This window comes from Amphiura filiformis, chromosome 4 (genome assembly GCF_039555335.1).
Source record: "Amphiura filiformis chromosome 4, Afil_fr2py, whole genome shotgun sequence".
Lineage (NCBI taxonomy): Eukaryota > Metazoa > Echinodermata > Ophiuroidea > Amphilepidida > Amphiuridae > Amphiura > Amphiura filiformis.
The window spans coordinates 1,825,087-1,838,195 of NC_092631.1; positions in this window are offsets into that span (position 1 = coordinate 1,825,087).

Consider the following 13,109-nt stretch of genomic DNA (forward strand, 5'->3'; position numbering starts at 1 on the left):
TCAGTCCAAGAGGGTAATGCAATACATGCACATGCACTTGTGTAAAAACACTTTTTATAATCAAAATGGTTTTATACATTCAAAAAGCCTCATTAACTTTTCACAAAGCTCTGTATTTCCAATACATGGCAAACTCAATTTTCCAACTATCACATTGTACGCAAAGATTTTATTGTAATAAAAACCCATTGAAGAAGAAAACAGAGAAATCAGATTTGCTGTGGGCAATGTGTTATACAATTTCCACACAAAAACCGTTGACCATATTAGAGCTAGATGAAGACTGGTTTAATGAAGCCGCTGCAATGAAGTAGAAGAATATTTCCTGCTACAGTGGAGATAAAGACAATACTGGCCAGGTCATGTATAGGTGAGAAAGAAAGCAACAGGCTAATTATGGGCAGGGTTGGTTTTTAATCTACTTTGTAATTGTTTAATGTACTTTTTTTGTTACATTGTGGTATTTGGATTTATAACTGGTCATTTTTACAGATTCAGACCTGCAGTTATAAATGGTTTTTACAATATACACATAGTTTAGTACAATATGCAGTGGTTACGCCATGGAAGGGGAGGTGACAAATTACAAACAAATCCACTTTTTGCAGCAATTTTGTGCCATATTTATTGATTTTACTTCCTGGAATTCACTTGCCCTCCCCAATGCCCCCCCCCCAATTACAGGTGCTGCCACTGACAATATGCTTGAACTTGCATATTAATTATTCCCCCCTCCAAAAAAACCTACGGTATTGAGAGTTAAACTGTATGCAGTTTTAGGGTGTGGGTGGATGGCTCCTGCAGAAAAAAATTAAAGAGGTGAAAAGAATGAAAATTAATGCTAATTTACCCACGTTTGGACCCGACCCACTGCTACCAATTGGGATGAACATGATCTCTCAAAAGATTGGGTGTTTGCTCAAAGCTGGTGTACCCTTCTTGGACCAATATTATTATCCAATAGATGAACTAATTTGCCTAGTGCCTGATGCTATGCTGTAGAATAGTACAAGGTAGAAATTAGATCACTGAAAGTATTTTGATGATGGCACAATAAGTAACACAGGGTCAATTTGCACAATGCAGTTATTGACATAATTAATTTAATAAACCCCTGTTATTTCCGCTCATCTTCCTATCACAACAATGTCACTATGGACCACAATAGCCTCTTCTCAATGGCATAGTCCAATAACCTCAATAACTTAATCGGAGTGCAAAATTTGACCTCAAGTTGCAGAGTATGAGTTTTTGTACCCAAATTTTCAAAGGTCATTCAATGAATGTACAAATGTATTGGGGTTTAAGAACTGTGCCCCTGATAGATGAGCATGTTGTGGATCCTAGCGTGTTGAACAAAATTGTACTTTGCACTACACTATGTACTGTAAAAGTTGGAATTTTTTGCAGTACATTAATTTTCACGCCTTTTCACGCTCAATGTAGTCACCCCAAACGTTAAAATAAGCGATTATGTTCTTTTTATGTATAGGTGTATGTAAGGAAACTCAAAATTGTGAATTTAAACACAAGTGAAATGGTTAAAAATCAGCGAAATGCGAAATATTACACACACGAAAATAACCACTTTTACAGCGCTGCCTGCCACTACATGACAGCTGTATCCATGATGTGGAATTGGAAACACCATACAAGTAGGCTTTCTCCATCAGACCATTTCCCTATAAAATTTCATCAATGTTTTTCCTCTCCAAAGCACAGAAAAGCTTAGTTCATGTGGGTTATTTTAATCAAAGCATACGGTGTCTGGCAGGCAAATGATGTATTGACGAATCAATTGATCAATCAATTCGCTCCTATGTTGGTGTTTCCTGGCAAATTGTATGTGTGTGTGTACAAACCGGCCATGCATATAACGCGATATTGTGGGAACCAGGCTTGTCTTGATACAAGAATTATTCACTATGGAGACAAAAAATACCTCAATTCCAGTGGCACAGTCCAATAACATACATATGCAACACTCTTTAAGCTCAAAAATTGACCTCAAGTTCTGGAGTATGAGTTTTTGTACCCAACATGTTCAAAGTTCATTCTGTAAGTGTACAAACATATAGGGTTTAAGAACTGTGTCCTGAAAGTTGAGTTTATGTTTGAGATCCTAGCGCTTTTATGATACCAACAGAACACTATTAGCCCACATACAGTCAGTAGTCATGTAAGTAAGATCAAACTAGTTGTACAATTTAATTTTTAAAGTGTTAAAATGGTGAGATGAAAAACAAAAGCTGAAGGCAGAAATCAGAAATGGCAAAAGGGATAGAAACTAAGTAAGACTAAAATTGTGAAAGGGAATTATATCATCATTTTGAATACTATTTGGGATTGAATTTCATTTCACAACATTAAACAACATATTTCGGCAACAAAAAATTTATGACCCCCCACCACTGCTACACCTTACTCCCTAAACAGGCTAAAATTGTATTGAAATCAGTCTTTTTGAATAAAATACACACACTATCTGTGGTCATCTTGTGACTCCATACATACCCCCTATTTTTCTTTCCAAAAATTTATGACCCCCCAGTATATTTGGGACCCACCCCTTCCGAAAAAAAATGCAGCCCCTTACACCATACAATTTATGTGACTTGCACTGGGATGGCCTTTCTGCTGTTTTACTCCATGATATGAGAAGGCTATCTGGAAGCAGACCATGAAATCAGTATGATCTCTGTGAATCTTCCTAACTGTCATTCTAAATTGAAGAAGATGCAGTAATTGGTTTTACATGTGTAACATAATTGTGACATGTAGCCAATACTCATTACGGTACACCTGCTAAATTGACCCAATCTATTCAACCTTGAGAAAAAACAACAGCATAGACTCTACCAAAGTCATCAGTCTTTATATTTATGAACTAAGGATGGGGAAATGTCTGTTGTAAATTCTATGGCATTAATATTGGTTTATACATCTGTGTAGATGAAATAGTCTCTTTTACATGTTTCATTGGGGTTTATGTACAGCAGGAGCTGTGAATGAGGAAAAGACTTTATTGTTTTGTCTATGAAAGAGACTAGGAAAGCTTTCCAATGGGCTCAGAGAAGATGGGAATCATCACAGTAGGATCCCAAATATTTTCATGTGGTTTATTTTCAGAGATCAGCAGAGAGTCTTGAATGTGGTTCCCAATAGTTTATCTCCCTATAAGGTACACAGTCAGACCAGACTACAGTACAACAAGTGGTACATGCATGTTTGAAGTCCAGCTTTGCTGACCTGACCATCTGTTAAATGAATAACAACTCTGTGAAAAATGAAGTACCTTAAAATAGTCCTTTTCCCCAGTAATGTCAAACAGGTGTGACCTATTTTAAGCATGGGGCTATGTATCCTGAGGTGACCTTGGTTTAGGTCATGAATGGGTGTTGTAAGATGTACACATGGTTCAGTGAAGAGACTATCAATATTATGAAGACCACCTTGTGTTTCCCATGTTTACAGAGGCCATGTTTACAAGGGACATCTTTTACAAGGAATCCTTGTTTATGGACCTCGGAACACTGTTTGTATAGTATACATGTGTTGGTGTTGTGTGTTGGGGAGGGGAAGAGGGAGTGGGGAGTGGAAGGGAAGGGGGGGGGGCAAACCAGCAAGTTAAGTAAAGAAGAGTATTACAGTACTCACAAAAACATTCCTGTATGAAGTGTAAACTGTAAAGAGTAAGGATTATATTAGGCCAAGGAAAGTCAATTTTGAGTTTCCCGTCACCCGCCCTCACTTCATTTTCTGACCCTCATTTGAATTCATTATTGTAATTTTCCAAAAAATACCAATAAAAACTGGTTATATTTGCAAAAAAAATTATGAATATCCCTTTATTTTTTGTGGAAAAATCAAAATCAAAACATACATTTTCTGTCAACCTTGCAGACTCTTTGTAATATACTTTTGAATCTCATTTCAATTGGGCTAAACATCCATCTTCAAGTGAGTGAGCGGCAAATAACAACACATTTTACATGTGTGTTGGTCATATAATGAAAGTCAGACAAATAATGAATAATGAATAATGAAAAAGTTACCTCACTTGTTTTCAGAAATTATGTGACGGGAAACTCAAAATTGACTGTTAGGGGCCTTAATACACTAATCAACGCTTCAAACTATATTTTTTTGAATTCTTGTAATGCATATGATAAACATAAAATTTTTATCCATATCATAACACAATTCACAAGTTGTGTTCACACTGTTGGACCTACACCCGGCAGAACATGGTCGGTGCAATTTGCTACTTCTGACAAAAGTCAGGAGTAGCAACGCGTGACTAGGTGTAATCTTTGCTAGAGGTGTATTTTGCAATGTGAACGCTCCTCACGCCTGCCTGCACTCTTTTTAGTTGCAGGTAAAGAAATTACATTTTGCATGGTTAAAAATTTCATGGAAACACTGGAAGTGGTAACCAATGTTGCCGACCAGAAGCGAATTCAGTGTGGAACTGGGTGTCAGAGTGCTAGGAGTAGGCTAGGTGGACACCAGTTTAAACGAGTAGGGACAATAATTGTGGAATTTAATCGCTGTAGCTTTATAAATGCGAACAGTGAACACAACAAGTTCACAACAGTCTATAGTGGTATTCCCCATCAAAATTGATTGCCAGCCTGCCAGGTCACATCTGGGACATACATTTAGCAAAAATGAATATCTTTGAGATGATTGAAGTATCAGTCAAGCACACCCTCCTTCACACCTTGGTATTAACCTGCCAAGTCCCAAGACACCAGAAAAAAATAGTGCAGGAAAAGTTTATCTGCCAGAAATTTCATTCATAAATTGGTAATGTTGTGATCAAATGGAATTCCAATTCATGCATTCTGATTTACACAGAATATGCCAATCACACAAAAAAAGAAAAAAAAAAAAAATGTGCAGTGATTTATAGTGGGCTAGGCACAGGCACAATGCCTAGACATTGATCCACAAGCCTCAGCACACTTTACAGTGTTCTGCTTGCCAGGTCACATCTGCAACATACATTTAGCAATGGTTCTGGTGTTGAAAATAATTTGTGAGACCAATTTGATCCAAAATGACTGCTGGCTGATATCCTTTTCTATTCACTAATAATACATAGGCCTACCCAAGTGCTCTTTCCATTTAGCGGATAATTTATCTTTATTGAACAAGTGCATGTCTGTATATGATGGATATTAACATGGTTAATGATGCATTTATTTGCTCAAACCAGATGCTGTCTTCCATGTCATATACTTTAGTCAGTGTCTCATTCGCCCATCTAATTTCACGAATAAGTTAATAATTACATTTAAGCCTAAAATATAAAAATACTAATTAACTGAATCTGAGCCTGCAACACTGGTAACAATTTTAACTCTCCACTTTTTCAAAAAATGTCTTCACTATACCTTGTTCCCCATGCAAGAGACAATTTTCTGGAAATGACATTCCACATTGCTGCACACTTCTCTGCTTCGATACTGAATCTCATTCAGTGTATCTACCTTTAAATTCATCTATCTATCCAAGTAAAATGCAATTACGGAGCACTTTTGATCATGGAATTCATTTAATGTTGATATTAATTCTTCAAACATTCCGGCTGGATTGGTAGGAAGAAGCGGGGAATTAATAACTTTTAAGTAATCACATTTTTACATCGCCTCCGGTGAAATGCATTTCATATTTGCTAAGCTGTTATTTTTTAAGGCAGGAAATTTTAGTGGCTTGTACTCAAGTCACACAGATTGAAATGCATTTAACCTCCTTATGGCCTGTGTGATAGAGTGGAAAGAGTAGATGTCTACAGGGCTGTAGCAAGGTTGTGAAATGTGGGGCGGCCATGACAAATGTGGGACGGCCAAAATACAAATATATCACCAAATTGAAATAAAGATATAAAGAAAAACATAACAAATTTCTCAAAAAGTAGTGCCATGGCATCCCCGGCTGCCCGCTTGCTACTGACGGCCCTGGATGTCTAAACCTGGTCATGACCTGATACATTTTCAAACTAATATTTTTTATAAAAACATTAATAACATTGATACCTGGTAATTGGAATTGGTCATTAGCAAGGCATTTCAATTTGACTTTAATTCAATATTCAAAGAATTTGATATCTTGGATTCTTGGTACTATGGGCCTTGGTGTAGAAATAGGTGCACATTTTTGTTGGGTCCACATCCACCGTCTCTCAAAGGCACATACATCCAAAAAAATGGGGTGAGAGGATGTGACAGCCCCCACCCCCAAAAAATTGCCAATCCGAGTAAAAAGGTCCACTTTTTTATTGGCAAAAATGCACTAAACATTGAAATGAGGTCCACTTTTTACCCCCTACATCCATCCTGCAAATCCTGGCTACAGCTTGGATACATCCGATAAAAAAAAATCTTGAGTACATGTATCAGAAAGACATGTCCCTCATTCCACTCTCTTGCATTCAGAGAGTAATACATGTTGAAAAGGCAAGCATATGTTCACATTTTCATGCTATCGAGATGAAAGAAGGGAAAAAAATAAGTAACAAAGTAAAAGTAGATAACCAAGTAAGATCTTATCAAACATTTGCACACTGGGCACAGCAGGCATGTCGGTATCATCCCAAAGCGAGCTAATTCAGATGAATTTGATCAATTTCAATTCATGTAATCTCACCGAAGGTCAGTCAGTTAGCAGCTCCGTGAACGGAACTCGCAGCTCATCAATCCTATCTCTCGCGTCTACATTATGGTACCGTCATCTGAACACGCACGTGTGTGTGTGTATGTATGCGTGCGATTGCAATTACTGATTACACACTGTGTCATAACATTGTCTCAGGCTGCTTCTGCTGTGTTGCATAACCTTTTCTCTGCGTAGATTTCAATGAAAATCTGAAGAAACTAATTGTGTATTACGCATGTGTTAATTCAAAGTCAAAAATAATATTGCAAATACCCAGCATGATTTTGCTCAATGATTAAATTCGTAGCTGTGGCATTTTGCAGACTCCTTGAATTTCTTTATTTATGTTTCAGGGGAGGGGTGGTTGTACTCATCGTATAGATATCTCTGCATTCCAAACTTCTGTGTAGCATATATATGAAGTAAATTAGTAAATGTGTTGAAAAATACATTAACCCCCAGGATGTTAGCGACATGAAATTTTTGTTATGTGTCTGGACTCGCGATTTGTGAAAACTGACTGCTGCAAAGTACCTCAGGCATCACAGGCTTCTAACATTTTCGGGGAGGGGGAGCAGTAGCAAAAGTCAGCTAGCGCTGTCACTACATGTAGTGGATATGGATACTGGATTGGTGGGCTATACTTAACCTGTACAGCAACTAATTTTATGAATCGGGAGTGATTGAAATTAACAGCTACTTCAATCTAGGGTCTCGGACAGAGTATAACAATGTAGTCTAACTGTTGAATGTGCCCACCTCTAAGAGTATATTCTGCCTGTTCGGACAGAGTATAACAGTGTCCTGCCAGTTTATTCAGCATAAAACATACAATGTAATATATACTTCAATCTAAAGTCTAGGACAGAGTATAACAATCTAGTCAATCAGCCGGTCATGCCCAGCTCTTGCTGTTCATCCAGAGTCTTGGACATAGGACAGAGTATAGTCAATCAGTTGGTCATGCCCAGCTCTACTACATCCGGCCAGTTCATTCAGTATCTAGAGTGGTTAAATTACAAGTTTCACTTGGATTCTGTACACAGAGCCTGTGTTTGGTGATGCTAAGGTCATGCATCTATTCTAAACAGTGGAAATAAGCTGCCTCTTCAAACTAGGGACTCGGACAGAGTATAACAGTGTAGTCAATCGGTCGGTCATGCCCAGCTCTCTAATACATCCCGCTGGTTCATTCAGTATCTAGAGCGATTAATTTACCAAGTTTCACTTGGATTCTGTAGCCTGTGTTTGGTGATGCTAAGGTCATGTATCTATTCTAATCAGTGCACCTGGTATTGATAGACAGTTATTCTAATGAAACTCTCTCAACATCCCTCTACACTCACTCACAGGAGGCCTTGCCCAATTGAAATTCTACTCAATTTATGGGTTTACGGATCCATTTCATTGCATGACTATTCATGGTTCTAAGAATTTTGTAATTGCTGGGCTGGGAAAGTTGCAGTGGAAGTGCCATGGGGACCTCCCCATCTTGGGTTTTCACCCCACTCCCCCAAGTCAAAATAAGAAATTTTCACTTTGGAGAAAAAATGAAGTTTTGGGCAAATTTTTGGATGTCCCCATGCAATTTTCGCTGTATTGCCCTTTATATATGCCTCCTGGAAAACTGCACAAAATGGCTCTCTTCTAAATAACTTTGTAGTCGCTTCTTGATCAGCAATTCACTCCAGCTAAGTCGTTCCTCTAAACACCCCTCTGCTACCGCTCTGTCCGGAGAAAAAAATCATCTTAGTTTTCAAGATAGTTAAGTTCCCATGCTAAATGTAATTTAATTGCAGGATGAGTGGATATCAGAATATCAATTTCAAAAAGAGACTACGAAGTAGACTACCCCTCTACAGGGGTGAAGTCTAACATCACATAAGAAAGGGGAATATACAGGAAACTTAGAGCGGAATAACGGATGGCATCCAAATCGGAAACCCTATTCCAAACTGCCCCTTTATAATTGTTGTAACCTTATTGTGAATCCCAACTGACGACTGTCATACATTGTACTAATCCCAACCTGAAATCCTTTTTATGTGATGAAGATGATCCTTATTCTAGTCTTGTCCAATAAGCAGGCATTACAATTCTCCTTTTTTTTAAGGAATTCCTTTTCCCCCAGCTACTTTCCTTGTTTTTAATTCATTTTAGCCCGTTTGAGCATTTGTTACCATATTTTACACACTTTTCCATTTTTTTCCTTCAGAATTTTCCTTTTTTTTTTCATTGAACTGTATTTTCATGCCTGAATAATTTTCTTAAAGGTTTGGGGTAAGGTAGTTAATCCTCCCTTCCAATTTAAGCAATTTAGAATTTCCTAATTAAACAAATTGACGTAAGCAGACAACATTTCTTTACATTTGATAGATCCACAGAATTCTCCAACACAATATCATCTCGTTGAATTTCTTCTCAAATATCGCCAGATAGCTTGCTAAATGATGGACATCCTTAAATGAGTTGGTCATTAAATGAGATTGAATACTCAGTGATGAAAAAAGGTGGTAGATGGGTTGAATGGTGAGATGTAGTAAGAGACACTGAATTAGGGAGTGATACGCTGGTGATTGCAAATACTTAATAAAGGGTCATTGACTTAAATGATTGTCTGCATGCACTAGGATCCACAACATGCTCATCTATCAAGGCACAGTTCTTTAACCCCAATACATTTGCACATTCATTGAATGACTTTTGAAAATTTGGGTACAAACATGCATACTCTGAAACTTGAGGTCAAACTTTGCACTATGATTGTTTAATTAAGGTTATTGAACTATGCCATTGGGATGAGGCCATTGTGGTGCATAGTGATGCTACAGAGAGAGATCGAGATCTTGTAGTAAACAACATTTGGCATAAATACTTCGGGGAAAAAAGACAGCTTTTAAGTCAGCACCTCTCTTAGCCGAGTCCCGGTGAAATTCAAATTTGAAGTAGGTGTGGGTTCTTTAAGTAGAACAGTTGATGTGCGCTTGGAGGAATGGAGGGATATAGTTTTTGGATTGGGTCGCCTCGTTTGAGCCTCTCGATCTCGTCAAGGCTGATGCACTTGAGACGGTTTGTATAATGAATGTATGGTGTGAGGATATAGCACTTTGAGCCAGAATGCTCTCATTTCCAATGTGGAGTTCAATAACTCCACATTTATAAGAATCATTGCTTGAAAGTTGACCTCAATGTGGTGTATGAGTATAGTACCCAAGACATTCAAAGGTCATTTGGTGAATGTACAGGTGTATTTAGGTTAAACATGTTAAAAAGAACTGGGTGTTGGTAGATGAAGTGGTTCGAAATCATATGCTAGTGTACATATTGTATGTAGTCTCTGAATTTAAAGGTTTTTCCTTGAATTAAATGGGCTTTCTGCTGGATCAAAATCACTCCAGATTGTGGAACTTGAAGTATGGTAATATTGGTGATGTTGTTCAAATTGTTGTACACAGTTCAAATTTTGGAAAAAGTGTACTTGAATCAAGAATCATCCTTTATGTTGGTTGCCTTTTTGTGTCTTTTGATGGAGCATTGTTGTGAGTGCTAGTGTCTGCAGGGTTTGTCAATTAATCCGTCGTTAGTCAGACGACAGATTGAAGCCAAAATGTGTGATTCTGTTATACAAAAATGCAGTTTGGTGCTGTGCAATAGTTATGAACCCTGGGGGAGGGTAAAAATGCAGCCGAATGGGGGGGGGGCAATTTTTGGCAAGCCAAGAGGGGGGGGGAAGCAATTTTTGGCACACACTAAATGAGGGGTGGGGGCAAAGATTTTTGGCAGGCGGTGGGGCTTATAATTATTGCACAGCCCCAAGGTTACATTATATTCATCCCACTTTTCAGTGGTATATTTCAATTTGTGTAGGACACTTCTGCCATGATGATATTGCTATTAGTAATTTCTCTCTCCCAGCATAGGCCTATGATGGTACACTCGGTTTAGAACATGTTTATGTTAAGCCCTTTATTACAAAATAACCCATTAGCAATTGAAGTTCTGTGAATTTCAGCTGTAAGTAAACTCCATGTAATATATATGCATTTACAGTAAGCAAAGTGATCTTATGGAGAACAATTTTGAAGTGCGTTCTATGAATTTCAGGTGGTCTGAATAAAGATGGCTACGTATGGCATGGTATAGGTTTATTAACCAAGAAGTTGTTGGCATTTGAATATTTACTGATCATTCATTAGCTGTGTTGTGTTGAGGAGGCATAGAAATTGTCACCCAAAAATACTTTTTATGAAGCTTAGTCAAACTGATATATAATAAAGTACATGAGCAAACTGAATCAGGACTCAACATGGTTTAAAAAAATGGTAGCAAATGGCCCAAAAATGCAATAAGGAAAAAAAAATCCCATGTTGTGCTTAACTTGAAAACAAACCAACCAACATGCACAGGGTTTGGTTCAAAGGTCAATAAGACAAGATTTTTTGGGGTATGACTTCGATAAGCCAATTTTATATTTTGCTCCTTGCCAAAAAACGCCATACAGAGTGACCATTTTAGGCCCCATGAGTAACAATCCAATTTTCAGATTTTCCATAGCATTATGCTGTTATTAGGCTATGTACGGAATCTGAGTTGTCGCAGTCTTATATGGATGGAATTCAATGGTACTTCAAACCTAACAGAGTCCACCTTTTTTTATGAAGTAAATATCCAGAATTTTATTACACCGAGTTTTCAAATATTCAATAAAATGAATTTATGTATTCATGATTTAATATTCAAAGCTGATTATTAGACTGTCTGGCTTCCGTAGTTAGTTTTGCCAAAAGGGTTTCCGGATAAGCACCATGAATACTGGGGTATTTGTTATGGTCAAGGCGGTTAGGAGGTTTTTATGTACACGTATATATAAGCTTAAATATTTGAAGAAGGGAGTAAAAACTGAAATTAATAAATAAATAATAAAAAAAACCCAGACATACACGAAAACAGACAAATTGCTTAATGTATGTTATTAATATTTAATAAAATCATGATGAACACATTCATTTGAACTTAAAATTATAAAGATGTTTTTCACAAGTAAAGTATTCAATAAATAGTCATAATAGGTTTCTATCAGCCACCATGAATGACAGTAAATGTAGGCAACATATCTTGGTATATACTGAGGTTCTTTTATTGGACAATTTTTCAGATCTACATGTTATCAATGACTCTGAGCTGTCAATCATGGCATCTATTTGTGTTCATTCTAATCTAACTGCAACGGGCAGGCCTGGAAAAAATGTTAATTTCCCAGGAATGAAGACAAATTTCCCTCCAACTTATCAGGATTTCCCACCATTTTTTATTTAGATCTTAATTTATCCAAAAAAACACGAGACTCAGTACACCGGTCGCTCTTACCGTTTCCGCTGTTGAGTAAGATACTTCTTGCATCGATCCCGAGATGCGGAAAAAACCAATAGTCATTTTGTCCCACATAAATGAATAAATAACAAAAAAACCCCGATCCCCCGAGTGGACTCACCCATTCGGTGACGTCACACACGATAATCATCCCTTATCCTCCTTGGTTTCTAGATGAGATAGACGTGTGGATTTTTCTTTACCAACGCTAAGTATCATTACGAACCAAAGGATTTAGATATACAGTTTGTTTGTTACACTGAGGTAAAAACCAACTAGTATAGTCGCTAGGGAGATAGTTTTGACGACATTTTTCGGCTAGAAAAGTGACAAAAACGATCCAAAAACTTAGCTTGTATGTGTGTTTCCGTTCTCATATACGGGACACACGTTTTCAAAATGGCCCCTTAGGACGCCATTTTATTTTTGTTCTCACGTAAAACAACTATAGCAGACTAGTAAGTTACAATAGATGTTTGTACAGTACTGTGTATACATGTATGGTGAGTGATTATCGCTATGTTTATGGTGTGCTCTATCGTTATATCTTTCAGCACGCGCCTGATGACGAGTTACTGCTAAGAGTTCGTGGGTTTCGAAGGACCAGCCTGACAAATCTTCCCCAAAAGGTTTTCAGTTTTTCATCCCTTTGTATATATATTTTTATATCATACCACTACATCAGCGCCAGCCACTGTGCGTGTGGGTCTGTTTATTGGGCTTGAGCTTGTGTTCGGGGGGGGTAGTGCTGTACGCTCCCCGATTACTACAATGTCTAGGCCTTGTCAATCATGCCCTTCCCTTGTGGCAGAGTGGGACCCGCATCCACTCTGCTACACCCACAGGGATTGCTCTAAATCAAATAAGTGTGCTTCCTTTTGCATAGGCTTATCGGACATCCACTTCGAGGATTTAGAAAGTAGCGCTCGTGTAGGTCTTCGACACAGACAGAAGACGAAGACTAAGAAACAGAAGCCTACAGGTAAGATTGATATGGTAGGTACTAGCGGGCAGGCAAGGGCCACGCTAAGGTAACCTCTGGGGCTCCGGTCCCGGGCAAGCAGGCGGACCCTCCGGGG